The sequence below is a fragment of the Protopterus annectens genome, chromosome 6.part0 (assembly GCF_019279795.1).
Source record: "Protopterus annectens isolate FY-2018-M chromosome 6.part0, PAN1.0, whole genome shotgun sequence".
NCBI lineage: Eukaryota > Metazoa > Chordata > Ceratodontiformes > Protopteridae > Protopterus > Protopterus annectens.
Genome location: NC_056737.1, coordinates 1597651497 through 1597674396, shown reverse-complemented (window position 1 = coordinate 1597674396; position 22900 = coordinate 1597651497). Strand labels below are relative to the sequence as shown.

At 44.9% G+C, this 22900-nt stretch overlaps 1 protein-coding gene across 2 annotated transcripts in view; it reads right to left on the bottom strand.

Annotated features, from left to right (window-relative positions):
* USP40 (ubiquitin specific peptidase 40) overlaps positions 1 to 22900 on the bottom strand; it is a 3368940-nt gene that overhangs the window by 1097353 nt on the left and 2248687 nt on the right. The gene's annotated exons all lie outside the window — the stretch shown is intronic.

The following is a 22900-nucleotide window of genomic DNA, read 5'->3' as shown; positions in this document are numbered from 1 at the left end:
GCTCACCACTCCACTGGACTTACAAACACCATCATCCATTTACCCACATACAGTTTCAATTTGTGATCTATGTAATACCCTGTATTGCAACCACCCAGGCAGACAAAGGCACACACATACATTCATATGGCTTTGTTCATGTCCCCACAGACTTGGAGATGCACACATAAACACCCCAACCTCCATGTCATGTCTGAATTTGCCTAGACCATGACTGCATCCACTGAAGGAATGGATGACCACCGTTTTTGATGGTGTTAAATTTTTCCTCCACCCATGGAAATTTAAGCAGCTGGGTGGTTCCCTCAATCATTTTGCAGCATAAATCAGTAGATTTTGACACTTCTGGGGAACAGAACATGGCTAATTAATATCAGCCACTCCTCAGACTACCTCATTACCATGCAGCTCAACTAAAAGGATTGTTCTCTGTGGTGATGCTCCCACTAGTGGGAATCCTTAGTGGGTAGGATGGTCTATGAATCAGAAAGGATTATCACAAGGAGAAAGTGCTGGTAGTAAGCCTTAGCCTTGGGACAATCTTTTCTGAATCCCTGGGTTAGTTTTGGAAATTTTAATGTATACACTGAATTATTTATTTATTTATTTATTTATTGACATTTGGTGACTGGGAAAGTCCAACTGGGTCAGCGACCCACTTTTAGTGGAGGCTCAGGGAGAAAAGCTCCTGAAACAGTAATTTATAGACAGGAACAGAAAATCAAATTATTCAAATAACATATGAATAACTTCAAGATCATAACATTGTTTTAAAAACAGCATCAGATAGTAGAGAAAATGCATCATAAGTTTCAATTACATCATTTACAAGGAGTATAACTTTCACAGTATATAGTACATAAATGAGATAGACACACAGAACATTTAAAATAGGTTAGAAGGGAATAAGGTGCATAAAGTAGTAGCAGAAGAAAAGGGGGTAGACTGAAAGTGGATTACAGGTATAGGAGAGAAAGGGAAGATAGCTATTAGTGTGTAGTGCATTTAAGAGTATAGGTTCATAGGTTACTACTAGGCTAACTGCCCTTGTCGGCCATTTTAAGCCTAGCCAATTACCCCATGTGAGAATCAAACCCTGCATCTTGTGTCTATAAGGTAAACAACTTAACCATTAGGCCACCCTCCCAAGGAGTAAGGACACAGTTAGTAGGATGCTGGAGGATAGGTAGAAAGAAGAGGAGGGAGGGGAAGAAATGATAAGGGGGAAAGAATGTTAGGTTTGGCAAAGACAGGTCCAAGAATTGTAAAGATGGTTCTTTAGTGTGAGCTTCAACTTTTTGGGGTTGTCTATGCTGGTAATGTCATTTGGTAGGTTCCTCTAAAGTTTACCTATGACATAGGAACAGACACACTTGCCTGCTTTTGTTAAGTTTGTGAATGTCTATAAGCTGTCTACTACTTGAAAGGAGATTTCTAGTAGGAAAGTGGGTGTGAAGAATGCCTTTTAGGGCCGGGCAGCTATTAGATTTATATATTAATTTTTGTGTCATTGTTAGTTGTAGGTAGTCAAGATATTGGGGGAATTCTAGCCAATTAAGTTCCCTGAGTGCACTGCGGTGATGCGTGTGGTAGGATGAGCTTTTGCAATTTTATAGTAACAAGACTAGAGTTTGGTTTTCAGAGAGGCATGCAGATTAGTGAATATAGGAGTGCTGTAGAGAAGAGAGGGGATAAGGTACGCATTTGCTAGTGTTTACTTAGACATCGTTTACATCTTCCTAATTACTAGGAAATGGCTAGTGGTATCTGCGATAATAAGAAGTTATGTACCTACTATAATGTTCCATGTTAGTTGTCTTCGTCTCACATGGGTTCGGAGCCAACCATCGGCTCCGACTCGGCCAATACTAAAGCTCGAGAGCTTATTCCACCGGCTCGAGGCTCCCCTATATCCCACAATGCTAGGCGGTAACTACTCAGATCTCATTTGATAGCTAAAACCAAGCAGTTCTGGTCTCCATAGAATGGAGAAGAGAGAAAAAAAAAACAACCTCTATATATAAAACTGTAGGTAAACTACCACAAACATAAAAAGGGAGAATAGAGGTGGTAGAACATGTGGGAAGGAAAAAATCCCAATAGAAGATCCCAAATATTCCTATCGGTCTTGTCCAGGCTAGGGGGAAGGAGGGTGGGACGCAAGAAAGAAGGGGAGAAGAAGACAACTAACATGGAACGTTATGGTAGGTACATAATTTCTTAATGTTAAGTTGTCAATCTCGCCTTCATTCTTGCTGGATGGGACCGCGTCCCTAGCACCTTACCCCGGGTGGCCTATCGGAACAGACTCTTGAGAACAGTGGAACCAAAGCTGGCACGGTTTCTGGAGGCCATATCCAATTTGTAATGCAAAATAAAGGTATGAGGAGAAGCCCATGTGGCTGCTGCACAAATGGAATCTATTGGTAGCCTGTCCTGAAAAGCTACAGATGTAGCTAATGCCCTAGTTGAATGAGCTCTAGATCTTGAAGGCAGTTTTTGATGTTTGATTTCATAGATGAAGGTAATTATAGAGGTAAGCCATCTTGAAAGGGACACTTTAGTAACTGGAAGGCCCAATTTCCTTCCATAAGACAGGAAAAGCTGATCAGATTTCCTGAACTGTTTAGTCCTGTCTAAATAATATCTAAGTTGGCGGTGAACATCTAGAAAATGTAACTTTTGTTCCGACCTGTTAGAATAATCAGGGAAGAAGACGGGGAGATCAATCGTCTGGTTTAGGTTTGCCTCAGAGGAAACCTTAGGCAAGAAGGACGGATTAGTCCGGAGGGACACCCTGTCTTTATGGAAAACTAAGTAAGGAGGACGACTGCAAAGAGCATGACGTTTAGATACCCTTCTAGCTGATGTTATGGCTACTAGAAAAAGTGTTTTCCATGAGAGCAACTTAAGAGGGCATGAAGCCGCTGGTTTGAAGGGGGGGAGAATCAAGGATGCTAGGACCAAATTCAAGTCCCATTGAGGTGGGGGATCTTTGATTGGGGGCTTGAGCAGAGAAACACCTCTTAAAAAGGCTTTGCAGAGTTTATGGGACATGATACTGGAGTCCGAGATACCTACCTGAAAGTTAGATATAGCAGCTAGTTGTACTCTAATGATAGATGAGGAAGAGCCTAAATGAAAGAGCTCTGCCAGAAAGTCTAGGATAGACTGGATAGGTGCAGTGAAGGGGTCTATATGTTTTGATGCTGCCCAGAAGGAAAAACGTTTCCACTTACTATTATAAATCCTCCTGGTAGAAGACTTGTGAGAGGCTATCAGGATGCTACGGACCGAATGAGAGATTAAGGGAAGCCTGGCTAGGGTAGGAATCAGAGAAACCACGCTGTGAGGTTGAGAGATTGAAAGGAGTGGTACAGCTGGCCCGACTGGTGGGTCAAAAGATCTGGCACCGGGTCCAGATGCCAAGGTTGCTCCAACAGGTAATGATGGAGGAACGGAAACCATATCTGTCGAGGCCAGTAAGGGGCAATGAGGATCATGGTGACTCTCAAGGCGATAGCTTTCTGAATTAATTGAGAGATCAGTGGAAAGGGGGGGAAAGCATACAGAAGTCCCCGGGGCCAATCGTGGACTAGAGCGTCTCTGGTAGGATGGCCTGGTAACGGGAAGAGAGTGAAGAAGTCGTGACACTTGCTGTTTTGGGGAGTAGCAAAAAGATCACAGCAAGGCCGGCCCCATCTCTGAAAGACTTCTTCCAGTACTGATTTTTTTTAGAGACCACTCGTGAGGCATGAGAATGGCCCTGCTCAACTTGTCCGCAATCACGTTGGACTTCCCGGGAATATGCGTTGCTATAAGAAAACGCTGAGAAGAAATCGCCCACTGCCAAAGTCTGAGTGCCTCTCGACATAAGGGGTAGGACTTGGCTCCGCCCTGTTTGTTGATGTACCACACTACGGACATGTTGTCCGTCTGAATTGCAATAGTCCCTGTGGGAAGAGAGTCCTGAAGGGCTTGCAACGCTAAAAGCACTGCTCTCATCTCTAAGACATTTATGTGCAAGTGGCACTCGAAAGGTTGCCACATGCCCTGGACTGTCCTGCCCTGATAATGCCCCCCCCCACCCAATCAGGGAGGCGTCTGTTGTCACCGTGGCGATTGGGGGGGGGGATGAAGGGTCTGCCCTGGAGAACTTGAGGTGATGTGATCCACCAAGACAGGTGATTCTTGCATGATTGAGTTACTAGGATGATGTGAGACATCGGGAGCTGTTGGAAGGACCATTGAGTAAACAGCATCCACTGGAGGATCCACATGTGAAAACGAGCTAAGGGGAGAAGTGTAATAGTAGCTGCCATGAATCCTAATACCTTCAAGACTACCCTGGCTTTGACCTTGTTGCATTGAAGTAGAAGGTAAACTTGTTTGCGGATATCTAATACTCTTTGCTCTGTAAGTCTGGCGGAAAGATGGACTGTGTCTAAGGTGGCGCCTATAAAGGTAATAGATTAAAAGGCGACAAGGCAGATTTTTCGAAATTTATTGAAATGCCTAGAGCTTGGCAAGTTTGGATGGTGAAGTCTCTGGATAGAAGCAGTTGATGTCTGGTGGTGGCGGTAAGGAGCCAGTTGTCCAAATATGGAAACACCTGGAATCCTTGACGTCTCAAGTGAGCCGTGACCACTGCCATGCATTTGGTAAACACTTGGGGGCTGTAGTGAGACCAAAGGGCAGGGCTCTGAACTGGTAGTGACTGGCTCCCAGCCCGAAGCGGAGAAACCTCCTGGAACATCTGTGCATTTTGATATGGTAGTACGCATCCTGAAGGTCTATCGAGCACATCCAATTGTCCTGACCCAAGAAGGGTAGAATAGACTGTAGCGTGACCATCCGGAATTTTGTTTTTTTTGATATAATTGTTTAACTTGCTGATATCCAGTATTGGTCTCCAGTCCCCTGTTTTTTTTGGTACCAAAAATAATTTGGAGTAGATTCCGGATCTTTGCTGGTCTGCTGGGACTGGTTGGATAGCTCTTTTTGACAGCAGCTTTGATATTTCTAATGCTGCTTGTTCCCTTAGACTGGCTGGAACGTCTGGAAGGGATCCTTTGGGTTGGGATGGGATGTGAATAAAGGGAATTTTGTAACCCTCGGATATGATTGACTGTACCCATTTGTCTTGAGTGAGGGAAAGCCAGGCTTTTGGGTACAGTGATAATCTTCCCCCGACTGCCTCCGAAGGTGGACAGCCGGGCAGCTCCTCAGGGATGCTGAAAGGGTTTATCAGAGAAAGTTTCTCTGCTACCCTGGTTTTCCGGACCACCTCTGCCCCTAGGGCGGTGTCTATTGTTATTCCCTCCTCTGCCTCTAGAGGGGAATCGACCTTGTGTGTCAGATGAGACTCCCTGTGGTTTGCGGAACCACATTTTTCCTCCCCTCTGACCTTTTGGATAAGGTCTAGAAGGGGTAGAAAAACGGACTCCCACTGCAGAGAGAGTCTTACCTTCCTGCTCGCACCTAGTCAATGATAACTTCACCTGAGGTCCAAACGACGTTGAGCCATCAAAGGGGGAATTGGTGAAGGACGCCTTGAAAGGGTCTTCAAAATTGCAAAGCCGCATCCAGGCGTGACGTTGTAAAGCTGCACCTGTGCCTGTGGCCCTACTCGCCCCATCAGCCGCATCTGAGATAAGCCGCATGGAGGAGTTGACAATCGAATTCAGGGTTGCCAGCTGGGAGTTCATTTTGTCTTGGAACCCCTCAGCTGTTGGATCCTGCATGGCCTCACCCATATCCTTGAGCAAATCCCTCTGGAGACAGGTGAAGTGACACAAGTAGTTCAGCGACCGCATGGAAAAGGTCGCTGATGAAAACATCTGCTTACCGTACCTGTCCATGGTCCTAGACTCCTTATTAGGAGGATGGACAGGTACCGAAGGATCGGCTAACTCCTTCTTAGTGGCTGCGGCCACCACCATGGCATCAACAGAGACACCTTTAGATAGAAACTCTTTCTCTTTAGGGGCAGTAATAAATTTTGACGGCCTCCTTGTGGTAGGTTCCACTGAATCAGGGGCCGTCCAAGCCTTCCTTGCCACCACTTCCATAAGGGGGTCAAAGGGAGGGGACACCCAGGAGGTGTATGGGCGAGAGCCAAATGCATCAAGGTAAACAGACTCATCCTCTGAAGGGTTAAGGGCGGGCCAGTTCCCCATCTGTTTCAGGATTTCAAGGATGTCAGCAAAAGAGACATCCTCAGAGGGGGACCGAGGGGAACCTTCAGATTCCTCCAAGTCGGTGTCAGAGGTGGTAGACTCAGGGGAGTCAATGTGCTTCCTCTTGCACTGTCTCTTCCGAGGGGGTTCTCCTACCGGATCAGGAGAGGCCTCGGAAGAGGAGGATATTCCCAATGGGGAATCCTGAGGAGCTGGCTCTCTACGGTCTGTTACAAGGGGGTGGGTAGAAACCACCACAGGCACTGAAGAGGGAGGAGCTGACGGAGCCGACTGTGGGGTAGACACTGGGTCAAGCACGCTCCGCATGACCTCAAAGCCACCCCTATCAGCCAAGGCCGGAGGTCCTCGCTCCGAGGAGACCAGGACCCCCCCCCAGCACAGACAGGGACAGCTCCAAGGCCGATGTTGGAGCCGAACTCACCAGCGTCGACACCCCGAGAGGGAGAACAGGGTCGGACAAGGGTCCGATGCCACTCGCCCACTCGGAGCCGACGAGGGAAGCTCGGCGCCGAGATCCCTCCAAGGAGGAAATCGGAGCCGAAAGGGAAGGTACCTGCTCCGAAGCACCGACAGCCAAGGCTCCGATGAGCCCCGGCTCCAAACTCAAAGGAGTCGGAGGTGGAATAGAATCAGGGATGGGAATAGCCGCTGATTGTTGAGTAGGGCTATGCAGCATTTGGGCCAGTGCCTCGGACTTGAGAAGTCTACTCACCACCCTTTGTAAGTCATGGTTGGACAGCCTGGAGGACCGAGAGGAATGAGACCTATGGCTCCGCTCCGACAGAAGAGGAGATCCCGGAGCCGAGTGGATGGAGCCGATGGAAGGGGACCTAGACCTCTTCTTTGAAGGTGGCTCTGATAAGCCTATCGGAGCCAACTGAGTCTTGACAACCTCGGCTCCGGCCAGAGCCGAGGTAACGGTATGAGACTTCGAAACATCTACTCCAGCCGGAGCCGATGTCGAAGTAGCTTTAATGCTCCCAGGAGACGGCTCTGAAGTTGGAGTCGACGGCCTGGAAGTCTTAGAAGGCTTCCCCGATGCAGACTGGGTCGGGGGGCCTTCAGGCTTTAACAAGCCTCGAAGTATGAGCTTGTTTTTGCGTTCCTGCAGGACTCTAGGGCTGAATGCATGGCAAACAGCACATGAGTCCTGCAGGTGCAAAGGTCCCAGGCAATAGACACAAGAAGTGTGACCGTCTGTCAGAGACATTTTCTGACAGCACGAATCACACTTCTTGAAGCCTGAGACCTTGGAGTCTTTAGACATCCTGAAAAGGGCCGTATGAAACACAAACACAATACACAGACGCAAACTTTAACCAAATAAAAATCCAGTCACACTGAAAGGACAGGGAAAAAAAAAAGGGAGTGGGCCAAAGGCCTAAAAGTTAAAAAAGGGGATAAAACGGGAATTCAAACACAAGGGGGACCCGATTTAAACTAAAGGGATACTCTGTATAAAAACTAAACTAAATAGAAAAGATAGGGGTAGAAATTTGAAGTTTTTTTTAACAAGAAAACTCACTAACCTGCCAGAGCCCGTAGAAGAAAGCACCTCATCAGCTAAGCGGCAAACGAGATCTAAGTAGTTACCACCTAGCATTGTGGGATATAGGGGAGCCTCGAGCCGGTGGAATAAGCTCTCGAGCTTTAGTATTGGCCGAGTCGGAGCCGAGGGTCGGCTCCGAACCCATCCAGCAAGAATGAAGGTGAGATTGACAACTTAACATACTATATGTGAGCAATAAATTATTTTTCTGTCTCTTATCATGACATTGCATACTGTGCTGCTCAATAACATGCGGCTCATTTGCTTATGAAACTATGAATGTAAATATGAAAATGTGAACAAGTAAAAAAAAAAAAAAAAAAAGGTAATGTCTTACCGTAACATTCTATCTGTGTTGTCGATCTTCACTAATCCTTGAGTGTGGGGTCAGTTCTGAGCCTCGGAACTGACTGGGCCATTTATTTCAGCTTGCACCTTCCAAACTCTCTAGCTAGGCTTTACCCATAATGCTCCTCTCAAAACTACCACAGATTGAGTTTGCCCAAAACAGTGGCAGACAGATAGCAATCATAATAGTAATAAGAGACCTGATGAGTGTCCCTAATAAGAAGCCAGTCCTGGAAAAATTCAATCCACTAAGAGTCTCAGGCTGGTGGAAGGGGGGGGTGGCAATGACAAGGATTAGTGAAGATCTACAACACAGATGGAACGTTATGGTAACACATAACTTCATTATCTGATGCTGTCAATCTTACGTAATCCTTGACTGTGGGGCAGAGTCCCTAGCTACCTAAATCTTGGGAGGTCTCATGGAAGAATATTCCTAAGCACTATTGAACCAAATGATGCCTGTCCCCTAGAGAACTGATCCAATTTGTAATGAGTGATAAAAGTATGATGAGAAGACCAAGTGGCTGCTGCACAAACATCATCTAAAAAGGCTCTGGCATGAAAAACTGCAGAAGTTGCCACTGCTCTAGTTGAATGGGCTTTTACTAGTCATGGAAGGTGGAGCCTTTCAATTGACAGATAAATGTAATACAATTTCTGAACCATTTCACCACAGTAACCTTTGAAACTGGGTTACCTAAAGAAAGCGAGGAAAAGGCAACAAACAGTTGGTCAGATTTTTTGAAATCCTTTGTTCTGTGAAGATAAAATTGTAGCTGTCTGAGAACGTCTAATAAATAAAGGGAATACTCCCCTTTATTGGAAAAAGCAGGGAAAAGACCAATAGTTGAAGTGTGATATTGATATTATATTCTGAGACTGCCTTTGGCAAAAAGGATGGATTAGTCCTAAGGGAAATCCTGTCTTAGTGAAATATTATTTAGGGTGGTTTGCAGGACAAGGCCTGAAGTTCAGATACTCTTCTTGCAGATGTAATAACCACTAAAAATAAAGTTTTCCATGTCAGAAACTTTAAGCCACATGCAAGCTGATGGTTCGAAAGGAGACAAAGTAAGGGACTGAAGAACTAGTGATAGATCCAGGTAGGAATGGGTTCTTTAAATGGAGGTCTTAACATTAAGGTTCCCTTTAAAAAGGCTTTGCAAAGGTTGTGTGACATACGGGATGACCCATTAAACTCCATATGGAAATTACAGATTGCAGCTAGATGTACTTTAATTGCTGAGGTAGAGGAACCAGACTGATAGAAGTTAGCTAAAAAATCCAAAACTTTATGAACAGGGGTTGTACAAGGATCAAGTTCATTCATAAGGGCCCAAGTTGCAAAATTTTCCCATTTACTTTGATACAGTTTCCTAGTTGAAGATTTCTGATGGGCCACAATGATTTGTTAGACAGGAGAGGAAAGGGAAGGATGCCTAGCAATCATGGGAACTGGAGAAGCCAAACCGTGAGCTTGAGATGTTGGAGGTTTAGATGAACCCTGGCCTCTAGATGAGACAGCAGATCAGGCCAAAGGAAGGGAATTTCATTGGAGTTGAGCCACCACAAATGACCCTGCTTGCAGCGATTGGAAATCACGATGTGGTAAGACATTGGCTGGTCTATCAGAATCCATGGTTTCCAAAGAAGATGAGGCCAAAGGAAGGGAAACCAAACTTGTTGAGGCAAGAAGGGAGCAATGAGGATTACTGAATTCTCTGATCTTTTGGCTTTCTTTAGAAAATGAGATATCAGAGGAGTTGGAGAAAAGGCATAGAAAAGACCGGGGGCCAATCGTGGTAAAGAGCATCTCTCAGTGACTCCCCCAAAGGGGGGAGGATTAGGGCAAAGTAACTGCTGCACTTGTTGTTCAGAAGGGACGCAAATAGATTGCAGCAAGGTTGGCCCCTTTGACGAAAAATCTCTTTTGCCATCAAAGAATTGAGAGACCACTCGTGAGGCATGAGAATAGATCTACTCAGTTTGTCTGCTATCACGTTGTAGCTTCCCAGAATCTGTGTTGCTGATAGAAAGCAGTTAGAAGAAATTGCCCAATGACAAACTCTGAGGGCTTCTCGACACAATGGGCAAGATTTGGTTCCTCTTGTTCGTTGATATACCAGACTACTGACATGTCCATCTGAATTGCTACCGTTCCTACAGGAAGGGCATCCTGAAATGCTTGCAACGCTAACAGCATTGCCCTCATCTCTAGAATACTGATGTGCAAGTTGGCCTCCAACTGGGACCACATACCTTGGACTGTCTTTCCAAGATAATGCCCCCCCAGTCAATCTGGGAAGCATCCATGGTCACTATGGCTAGGGGCTGCGGAAGGATAAATGGTCGGCCCGAAAGAATTTCATTGGAGTTGAGCCACCACAAATGATCCTGCTTGCAGCGATTGGAAATCATGATGTGGTAAGACATTGGCTGGTCTATCAGAGACCACTGGGAGACTAGTAATCATTGTAAGAGTCACATGTGATATCCTGCTAAGGGAACAAGTATGACTGAGGCTGCCATTGAGCCTAATGCTTGAAGGACTAATCTGGCTGGAACAGTTGTGCTCTGGATAATTTGGCTGACCTGAGATCTGATCCTTTGTAGTCTTTCCAGTGGTAGAGAAGCAATTCCTGTAATTGTGTCCAACAGGGCTCAGATGAACTCTAGTTGTTGTGAGGGTTGTAAATTTTACTTTTCGTAATTTATTGTAATGCCTAGAGATGCACAGCAACGCAGTGTGTAATTTCTTGCTCATTCTATTTGACACCTGATGGCAGCAGTGAGGAGCCAGTCCTCAATGTATGGAAAAACTCGAAATCCTTGCTGTTTGAGATGAGCTGCAACCACTGCCATGCATTTGGTGAACACCCTGGGGGCTGAGGTGAATCCAAAGGGCAGTGCTTGAATTGGAAATGACTGGCTGCCAGACAGAAGTGTAGAAACTTCCTGGAGCATTTGTTCATTTTTATGTGGTAATACATGTCCTGGACGTCTACAGAGCACATCCAATCATCGTTTTCTATGAATGGAAGTATAGGCTGTACCGAGACCATCCGAAATTTGGTTTGTTGAAATGGCTGAGATCCAAAATGGGTGTCCAGTCCCCTGTTTTTTTGGGCACTAAAAAGAACCTTGAGTGAAACCCAGATCCTATTTGGTCTGGTGGGACTTTTTGGATGACTCTTTTGTCGAGGAGTTTTTGAATTTCTATGACTGCTGCTTCCCTGTGGTTGGGTGAAACATCTGGGTGTCTTTTTTTGGGGGGTTTTGGACTTATAGAAAGTGGAATTGTGTAACCTCTGGATATGATTCTCTGCCCCCATTTGTCTGACATTATCAGTTGCCAGGTGGGTTGGTGCAGGGATAACCATCCCCCGACTGCCTCCAGAGGAAGGCAATCAGGCTTCCCTTTAGGGGTGCTGGTTGGAAGGACCAAAGAAAGAATCTCTGGACTCCTGGTTCTGTGGACCACTTCTGCCCCTAGGGCAGTGTCTTCCATTACTTCCCCCTCTGCCCTGGGAAAAGTCTGGACTCCTGGTTCTGCGGGCCACTTCTGCCTCTACGGTGGTGTCTTCCATTACTCCCCCCACTGCCCTGGGAAAAGTCTTTGCCAGGTGAAGCCTGGAAAGAACCTTGGGATTTTTAAACCATAGTCTCCTACATCTCTGGTTTCTAGAGTAAGGCCGTTGAGGAGTAGAGAAACATATGCCTATGGCAGAAAGAGTTTTCCCATCTTTCTCACATCTGGCCTGAGTGTCTTTTACCTTGGGACTAAAAAGGGATGATCCGTCAAATGAAGCCTTGATGAATGATGCTTTAAATGGCTCTGCAAAATCACACAAGCGCATCCAGGCGTCCTTTCTAATGGCTATGCCTGAACCCGCCTCTCTTTTCATCCCCTCAGCTGCGTGGGCAATCAGCCTTATGGATGAGCTAGAAATTGCTTCAGGGGTGGCAAGTTGAGAAGCAACTCTGTCCCGTACAACTTCAGCTACTGCTCCTGAGTGGGTATCAGAGAGCTCTTTGATTAGAGCCCTCTGTAACTTGTAAAATGTACCATGTAGTTCAAGGACCTAAGAGCCAAGGTTGATGAAGTGTAAATGTGCTGCCCAAATCTATCCATATAGTCCTAGACTACTTTTTAGGAGGATGGATAGTTGGACTTTCTAAAGGCAAGTTCCTTCTTAGTGGCTCCCGCTATCACCATGGTGGCCACGGGCATGCTTTTGGATCAATGTTACTCTTCTTTGGGGGGAGGAAAGGATCCAATCAGGTCTCTTGGGGATCAGTTTGATGGAGTCTGTCATCTTCCATGCCCGCTGAGCGATCAGTTTTATGAGACTGTCAGCAGGCAGAGAGATCCAAGAGGTAGAAGGTTGGGCAAGAAAAGCCTCCAGGTATACTAACTCCTCCGAAGAAGGTTGGAGGGAAGACTAGCCACCCCCTCTATTTTAGGATCTCTATGATGTCCTCGAAGGAAACATTTTCAGGGGTGACCTAGAGGAACCTTCCCCTTCATCAAAGTAGCTATCTTCGGTGAAGGACTCCTCCGGGGATACTAAGTGCTTCCTCTTGCACTTTTTCTTCACAGGTACTTCCTCGGGGGGGATATTCCGGAGAAGTGCCTGACAAGGAAACCACGAAAGAGGGTCTCTCCTGGGGCTTTTGTGCCCTCTGTCCCGGGGAAGAGACTGATGGAAGCTCAGGTCAAGGAGATGTAGAAATCTTGCCCAACAGGGATGGCAGAGACTGAGTCCCCAATGGACAAGGCCTTCTCCATGATTCGGAAGTCCACCCCCCCCCCCATTGAGGTGTGGAAGCCCGGAACCAAAATAGACTCCTTCCGAACTGAGGTCCAACCCTGCACCAAGGAAGTGACCCCCAAAACTGAAGTCTGGGTCGATCCTAAGAAAAATGAAGCACTGGTCATGGATGGCTCCTAAATTAAAGAAGTCAATCCATGCACCTCGGAACTAGCCTTGGAGTCTTGACCCTGGGAGGTCTCCGGTGAGGAAAGCCCGGAGGATCTCAAGGCAACTCTCGGTTTTAGAGAAGAAGTTGCTACCGGAACCGAGACAGTCGATGCCAGGAATGTTGGAACTGAGGGCTGCAATGACTCAATTGGAGTTGGAGGGGGAAGAACGGATGTTGTCATAGTAGGGCTGGTTCCGATGGCAGCTTGGCTAGCTACCAAAGTCAAATGCCTCACCATCAGGAGCTGATCCATTAGTCTCATAAGGTCAGCTTCACAGACTCTTAGTGGACCAAACTGAAGCAGTTGAAGGAGACCTAGGGGGTATTGGATCGACAAAGAGGCTTGGTGGTCTATCCTTGAAAGGGTCAATAAAGGGAGAATATCTGGATCTTGAAAAAAAAAAATCACCTCTGACTGCTCCAGTACCAACCTGTATCTTGGTGCCAAGGCAGTTGAAGTCAACTATAAAGTCTTGTTAGGTGCCAAATCTTTTTTGCCATTCTGTGTCATGGAACTCTGACACCAAAGGCTGTTTAGAAACCTTTTTAAGTGGTTCTGAAGAACTAGGAACCAAAGAAGATTGTTTCTTAGAAGAGGAGGAGGAGGAAGAAGAAGAACTGGCTTCCACTTTGGACCCAGAAATGGCCTCTTCAAAGTCACTTTTTAGCTGTCCTTTAAGAATAAGTTTGTTTTTCTGTTTGGTGAGTGTCCTAGCGGAAAAACCATGACAAACTGAACTGTTCTCCTGCAGGTGAACATCACCTAGGCAGGTGCTTTAGATGACTTGGCCAGAGATTCAAACTTGTCAGCCAACACACACACACACACACAAAGGAAACGAGAAAGTTTTTTTTTTAAAGAATGGAAAAAGAAAGGAAATACCAATGATGGTATGAGAAAATACCTTAACAGGTAAGTACCAACAATGGTACTGAGAAAGAACTACCAACAGTAGTGCAGTAGAGTGAGGGAGACACACTAGAAATAAAAGGGAAACTTGTCAAAGACAAAAAGGATATTTTAAAGGAAGAAAATACTATAAGCCAAAGCTCAAGAGTAGTTGTACGTGTCTGACACACAAAGCGGCAAATGAGATCTGAAGTAATTTTGACAGGAGCATTATGGGTAAAGCCTAACTCGAAAGTTTGGAAGATGCAAGCAGAGTCGGTTTCCGAGGCTTGGAACAGACCCCACAGTCAAGGATTATGTGAAGATTGACAAGATCAGATCAGTAGTTATCTCCGGTGTAGGGTATCCTAAATTAATAACCTTAGTGTCATTTTGTTACTCACAGTTCATTGCTTTTTTATGGAGCCTATTATTAACTATTTAGTCACTTAGTTAAGGAAGGCCTCAAAAAATGTTAGGACACCAAAAGGAGCTAGGGGTGTTAATTGGAAGTAAACAAAAATGTACTAATGGCATGAAACAGTTAAAAATACTTTAATTTCCGTAAAAAGCTAATAGAAGAAACAGATTTTGCATCACCATGCACTTTTAGAGCAATAAGAAGCATGAAACTATAATGTCTGGTCTGACTATAATTGCCAGTGATTTAACAAAAAATTTAAAATCAAAATTTTGTGGAAAAATACGAGAAAAAAAGAAGGCACTCGCCTGCAATTCAATGCTATTAGTTAATGTGATGTCACCACCACCTCAGGCAGCCAAAAAAGTTGATTTAGTGGCAACTGATTTTCAAGCTTTGAGCTTCCACTTCATCAAGAATCAAAAAGTAAACTCTTTTTCTACATTTGTTTACTGTGATTTACAGTGGTGTGTGTCATTAAGTACCTAAGGCTCTATTTTAATTAAAAAAAGGTGCCCTGCAGCACTGAAGCATCAGACTAAAGGATGTACACTCATGAAAGGAAAGCAGGTTGCATAATAACAAAAGTGGCAAGGCTAAGGACTAAGTCGTTGGGCACCCCCCAGAATACAGGACCTTAGGTGACAGGCTGACTTGCCTTTATTATAATCAGAGACTGAGTGGCATGGAGAGCAACCACTGAGAACCTTCAAAAGCAGTTGAGGGGGTAGCTCCCTGGATGCAGGCCTGCTCATGTCCCAGTACCCTTCACCTAAAGCATTTATCAAGGTTGCACCTTTCAGCCCCCCCAATCATTTGTTGAGCAAGAAGCTTGTTTTTTTTTTTACTCTGATGGAAACTAGTAATATTCAAGCCCATCATTACTGCCTCAAACAAGGTGCAATTAATATCCATGTTTCATATCCTATGATTTCACCTAATGATCTGGCATTTATCTAAGATTGCATAAAAAGACCACACTGTCAATATTTGTACGCTTCAGTGATCATCTTGTGAGATGTAAGTCAGGCATTTCATCCTTCTGCATATTTGTGTAGCCAAATTTAAGCAGTGGCAATTATGGCAGTGCTATGAGCATCATGCTGTTCCCACAAACATCTGGATAGGTTGTATTGTGTAAGCAATGGACATGAGCTCAATAACCAAAATATATGAATACCAGAAAAGAAATGGTGGGCATGGGGGTCAAGGCATATTTTCCCAGTAAAGCAAGTGACATTACAGTGTTAGTCAGCAGATGCTCATGCACAGCAACTAAAAAAATAAGTGTCAGCTAACTGAGAACTACTCCAAATGTCAGACTTACAGACACCTAAAGTAAGTTATTTGGTCAAGTGACAAGTCAATAGTAATTTAGTGGAAGTGTTAATTTAGTTGGAAATATTGGGGAGATGACACTGTTTGATGATTAGTGGGGGGTCACCTCAGTTTACACTCAGGATTTTCTTTTGATGGCTTAGAAAAAGAGAAGGGCAGCCAGAGGCATCACAGAGATAATTCACAGTAATCGATGCCTGGTTCCTCTTCTGGAGGTTCTCAACAGCATCCTTTAAAAGGCTTAAACAAAATGGTCATTCTATTCTACAAGATATCATCTAGAGTGACCTGATACAGCTTGCCCTTACAGCAGGAAAGCCTTAATTATGCCAGTCAGTACAAGCAGATTCACATGTCCAGTGCACTAATTAAAATATTCACTGCAGTAGAAATTGCAGCAGCACCAATGAAAGACCACTGAAGAAGCAATGGTACGGATCTTTTACTCAGAAGTCCCTGAATCCATAATCAGGGAGCTCTGCAAGCTTTTATGAATGGAATCAGAAGACGTAATGCATGCAATTAAAGGGCCTTGGTTTTCAAGATAGCACAGGAGAAAATTCTCTTGCAATCCTCATACCAAGCCTTAGAGCTCTTATATTGCATAAAGCAACTTTGAGTCTCTGGATTTATGATAGACCAAAAAAGTTAACCCACTCTGTCACAGGCTTATAAAAGACATTTGTTTCTTGGAAGCAGAGGAAACTAATTATAGATGTTTCTAGGCTGCAAATAAAGCATCTTTCAGTATAGACTCCATGGGATGATGACCCAAAGTTCCCCATCCATACTAGTGTAGACATTTCTGGAAGAAAGAAAATTTACAAGCAATGTCTAAAGAATACCATAATCCTGAGCACATCCCAAAGAAAAAGACAGCCATATGGAAGCTAAAGGGAGGAAAAATCTCATTATTCTTGTCTTTCTTACCAATTCCTTTTTTGCAAGATGGGTTTCAAGGAAAAGAGCTACTGGCCCTAAGTTAAAAGGTAAAGGGATCACATACCATAAAAAAATGCATACACATACAAAGCTGCAAAATCAGGTATGTTCCTTTTCAGTATATGTTAATTACTACAAGTGCTATCAGCAGTAAAGTACAGTCCTGATTTACACTGCTGTGCCAAGTGAAGAAATATGAAAATTAAAAGATACCCAGGCATTTTAAGGAAAAAAATAGTTTATTTTTACCTGAATATTGCTGAAAGCTATGATACTTTATATGAAACACCTCAGTATGACATCAAACAAAACAAATAAACTTTTATAATAGTATATTCTGATAATAAAGTGAAAATAAGTATTTGTATCAATTATGAGTATGCTTTGAACTGCAAAATATGAACATTATGTACTTACCATAATGACAGATCTGTGCTGTCCATCTCCATCTGGTTCAACCCATGGATTATCAGATCTGATTTGGATCGGACGCCAGCCAAATCCTCTAGACTTCAACTCGCCGGGCTACTCTTCCCCTACTTGCAATCCCCAACTCCTCAACAGACCCCTCAGATCAATTCTGCCCCATCTAAAAACAGGTCTAAGAACAAAGGGGAATGAAACCTCCCCACTTTGTCATCTTAGAAAAGGATGCTCGCTGACAAAGCTGGTGGCAGAACGAGAGGAAGCTTGAACCAGATGGAGACAGACAACACTGATCTATCATTATGGCAAGTACATAACTTTCGTATCAGATGCTGTCTTCTCCATCTCTCTTCAAACTATGGGACAGAGTCCTCCACCATGTAAAAAAAAATCCTTGCGAGGAACTAAGGAAGAATATTCTGCAACATGGTGGAGCCAAAGGAAGTCCTGGATCCAGACTGAATGTCCAGGTTGTAATGAGAACAAAGGTTTAATGGCTCACCCAAGTAGCAGCCACACAGACCTCATTCAAGGAAATTCTGAGAAAGAAAGCCATAGACGTAGCCATAGCTCTAATAGAGTTATGCTTAGGTTTGCCAGGCAGGGTCTTGCATTTCAGTCCTAAGCAAAAGAAATACAGTCTGATACCCATTTGAATAAGTCACTTTGGACACAGATCTACCCAGTCTGGATCTTGAAAACAAAATACACAGCTTGCAAGATTTTCTCAATGTTTTAGTCCTGTTCAGGTACAATCATAACTTTGTATTCACATCCACGCTTATTCAAAAAATCTGGGAGAAACACAGGCAGGTAAATGGATCTATTCAGATTACTATCAGAGGCTACCTGGGACACAAATGAAGGATTAGTATGGAGTGAAACCCTATCTTTATGAAATACCAGGTAAGGGAGAAGAAGAATCAAGGGCTTGTAGCTCTGAAACACTCCTTGCCAAAGTAACACCAACAAAAAGCAAGGTATTCCAAGAGAACAACTTCAAGTCTGAAGTTGCGTAAGGCTCAAAAGGAGGGCCTGCAAGGACTTATAACACTAATGGCATATCCCAGGGAGAAGCCTGATCCCAAACAGAAGGGCACAACAAAAATGAACCTTTGAGAAAATCCTTGGAAACTTTCACAGCAGCCAAGGGAGTACTTAAACGAAAATTAGAAATAGCTGCCAGTTGTACGTTAATAGTAGTAAAACTGGAACCTGAATTAAACAACTCAACAAGAAAATCTAGAATAGACTCCAATGGAGTGGAAAAGGTATCAAACCCTCAAGATTCTGCCCACATCACAAAACATTTCCAATTACTGGAATATAACTTCATAGTAGACAGCTTTTGGGTTGAGAACAATATATGCACAATGCTATCAGACAGCTTGGGATTTCTGGTCATCAAAGGAATTGGAGAAACCATGCAGCTAGTTTGAGGGACTGCAGACTGGAAGACTCCAGATCCATTGGATGAGATATGAGGTCCAGAATGGGATCCAGAGCCCAAGGGGGATATCACAAAAAGGCAACTGAAAGGGGAGCTACACATGATAAGGTCAGAAAGGAGCTATGAGGATCACTGTTGCTCTGCAATGGGCTACTTTCGGGAGATATTTGACAATCAGAGGAAGTGAGGGAAGAGTGTACAGGAGTCTTGGGGGCCAAGCATAAAGAAGAACATCTCTGGGTGACTGCCTCTGAGGAGGAACTAAACCATAACAGCTGTTGCACTTGGTTCTGGCAGGGGAGCAAAGAAATCGCAACATGGAATGCCCTACCACCAGAAGATCCAAGCCGCCACTCTTGCATTCAGAGGCCACTTGTGAGGAAGAAAAACGTTCCTGCTTCAGCTGTCAGCCAGGATGCTGGACTTCCTCAGTATATCAGAAACCATTTAGACAAGATCATCCAATGCCAAACCCTCATGGCCTCTCAACAGAAAGGATAAGAACATGTTGAGCTAACAGACATATTGTCACTTTGTATCAAAATCACACAGATAGGGATGACATCCTGAAAAGTTTACAAAGCAAGGAGTAAAGTCCTCACCTCCAGGACACTGTGAATATTGGCCTTCACAAAAGACCAGGACCCTTGAACCGTCCTCCCTTCAAAATGCCCCTCACCCAGGAAGGGAGGTGTCCGTAGTGACAAAGGCCACAGGAAGTGGAAGAACAAATGGTCTCCTGTGGGTCACTAAGGGAGGATGTAAACATCACCAAATCTGACTGTAACACATCTTTGTTAATCTTACTGGAAAATCCATTAGATGAGTCAAGTATGACCACTGCACTGCAAGAGTCCATTGCAGGGTCTTCATGTGGTACCTCACTAAAGGTAAAGGGACTAACCATACTTATGCTGCCATCTGCCATAAGAATTTTAAGATTGCATAAACTGGAGGCTTTGAAAGGGTAAACACTGACACTTGCCTGGGAATGAAGGCTGATCACCCTGGAACTCAGGAGCTTGGTAATTTGACTGACAGTATTCAAGTGACAACCTATGAATTCATATGTCTGAACAGGCTGTAGGTTTGACTTTAGATAAATGATTGCACAACTGAAGTAATGTATCTCTGGCCACAATTAGTGACACTGTTGTGGGGGCCTTGGAAAGCCAATACTTCAGGTAAGGAAAGATCTGAAAACTATGCAGTTGGAACCAGGATGCAACCACTGTCATGCACATGGTGAACTCCTGGGGCGAGGGGGGGTGGGGGTGGTGAAACTGAAAGGCAGAGCTCTGAACTGATGATTGGCACCCAGCCAGAATTGCAGAAACCTCCTGCAGTGCCTCTCTATCTTGATATGATGGTAGGTGCCTTTGCTGTCTTATCCAGCACCTCCAGTCATCCTTCCTCAGCAGAGGTATAATGGACTGCATTGTGACCAGAAATTGGTCTGGTTCATGAAGGGATTCAGTTTGCTTAAATCCAAAACAGGTCTAAGGCCCTTGTTCTTGCTTGGTACCATAAAGAACCTTGAGTAGGCACGGATCCTAGTTGGTCTGGTGAGACCTTTTGGATGACTCGATTTGCCAGCAGCTTCTGAATCTCTACTGCTGCCTGCAGTCACTGATGGGGAGGAACATCTGGGAGACATTTGTGATGGAGCCTTGGAATTTTTAAAAAGGGAATGGTATAACCTCTGGATCTGACTCGATGCCTATGTGTCCAAGATGATGGCCACTGAAGCTTCTGGGTGAAGAGCCAAGTAACCCTCAACTGCCTCTAGAGCAGAACAACCCTTCAGGATTGCTGAAACAGCCTGCTGGAGAAGGCTCAGTGGAATTTTGTGAACTGAGCGACCCAGCGGATAGTGCCCATTATGGTCCACCCAGGCCATTGGTGAAACCCTCTGATGCAGTGTCCTGGGAAGACTGCTGTGACTTTCTAACTTTCTAAAAAAAAAAAAAAAAGACACATTTGCCCCCCTTATGATTCCACTAGAAGGTTCAAAAGACACTCCTACAGCAGACAGCATTTTCCCTTCTTGCTCACTCCTAGTAAGACTGTCTTTAATCTTAGGCCCAAACAAGGAACATAATTAATAAAGGACTCCTTGAAACAATGTGCAAAGTTGCACTGTCGTATCCAAGCATGGTGTTGCATGGTAATGCCGGTGCTAGCTACTTAGGATACCCCATTGGCTGCATTTCAAATGAGCCTCATGGAAACATTGGCAACAGACATCAGGGTAGACAGCCGAGTCTACAGAGTCTTCTGCATCTCAGGAGCCTGCTATTTCTTAATGTTCCTCAACACTTCAGTCACATCATCACACTGAAGTCTGGTCAGGTGGGGTAAATATGTCAGAGTCGTGAAAGCAAATGTCACTAAAACATAAGATTGCTTCCCTTGATGGTCCAAAGCCTGAGAGACACTGTTCAGGCAATGAACTGAGGAACTCTCCTAAGGGAATTCCTTCTTGGTGGTGGCTGCCACCACCATCGCATCCATGGCCGGACCCTTACTCCAATGTGGCCGATTCTTTGGAGGAGCAATAATTTTTGTCAGGCTTCTTAGGAATAGGCTCCACCATGTCAGGTTCCTTCCACACCCTCCAAGACATTAGTTTTATGAGTGCATCCAGAGGGGGGCACAACCCAAAGCACAGATGGGCTCAGGCTGAAGGCATCCAAAAATACTGACTCCACCAGAGGAGGGGCTTCAGTGGTCCAGCCCCCATGCTGGTAAAGAAGCTCCAAGAGATTGTCAAAGGAGGCATCATAACATGGTGACTTAGGGGACCCTTCTCCTTCTTCGGGGTCAGTATCCTTGGTGAGAGATTCCTCAGGAGAGTTGAGGTACTTCTTGCACTGCCTCTTACCTGAGAACTCTCGCTCTGGCAAAGTCAGAGGAGAGGGAGAAGAGAAAGGAAGTCCCGTCAAGAAAACAGACTGGAGGCCAGCTGGTATAGGCTGCTCAGGAGCAGGCTGATGACTAGTGCAAGAACAGATGAGAGTGGGGATGGAATATAGGCAGAGGAAGCCCAACCCATCTCCTTAGTGGAGAACATCCTCTCCATGACACCAAAGGAAGAGGCAGAAGCAGTCAGTGCCAGCATCCAGCGATACCCAAAAGGTAGCAAACTCTGAGGGAGCTACTCCTCAATCTGATATTGAGACCAGAGCCAAGCTGTCAACAGCAAAGCTCCAAGCAAAAGGGATGATCAGAAAGCTGAGATCATCGAAATAGTCCCAGAAATGCCAGCCTCAATGCCACAACTCTGGCAAAGCCAGACTTGATGATAGCAAGGTAGTAACTGGTGCCGAGGATGGCCATCCTGTCAGATCCTACCCCGAAGATGGGAACACAGCTGGGCCCAAAGACCTCAGATCCACAGGGACTGACAAAAAGAAACCAGGATGATGGGGCCAAGGAACTGGGAAGAGGTTCAAGACCCAAACAGATAAGACTTAATTGCATCTGGGTCTGCAAAAAGGACCTGATCAGCTGTTCCATATCTTATGCTTTGAAACTGTCCACTGACCTTGATGTCACAGCAGACAAAGCCATCAACAGGGGCTTGGAAGACTGATTAGATGACAAAGAGCCCACCTGCTGGATCTGGAGAAGGGGGGAAGCTACCTGACCTGAAGGGGTCCCTTTCTCTAAAAAGGGTTTCTGTACACTAAGGGTCAGAGATGCAGCCTTGCTTGTAAGTTGGCACTAAGGGCAGATGGCTCTGAGGAGTTGGAGCCAATGTCAGTGCTGAGGAAACCAGGGCACCTGAAGGCCATGGGACCTTTTGGTTTGGAAAGCCAGAAGATGGACCAGAAACGCAGACAGAGAAAGACCTCTTCCAATACCTTAGAGAGTCTTGCAGTCCTTGGCAGAGTGGGTTTTTTCAGATCCAACTGTAGGCACCAAAGAAAATACAAGCAGCAGAACCAGCTGGAAGAAGGATCTTAAGGACTAAATTCACCCAACCTTTGTTGACTGCCCAAGACATGAACTCCTTGCAGATGCAGCAGGGGGAATTGAGGTAGGTAGACCCCAAACAGTAAACACACTTCTTGTGTACATCTTGACAGGGCAGCTTGTGCCCACACGCAGCACATTTTTTACAGTCTCCATCCATGATAAGGCAGTCAAACAAACCACATAAAGGAAAATACTTTTGTAACAGAAAACAAAAATAAAGTTAAGAAGGTGGGAAAAACCCACTGCTAACTATACACGTGCGCACACGCACACTAGTACAAACATCTTAAGTCTAAACCTAGCTACCTAACCACCTACATTAAACACATCCAAAATACCACTACCTAAAAAGGGTAATGGAGAAAAAGCT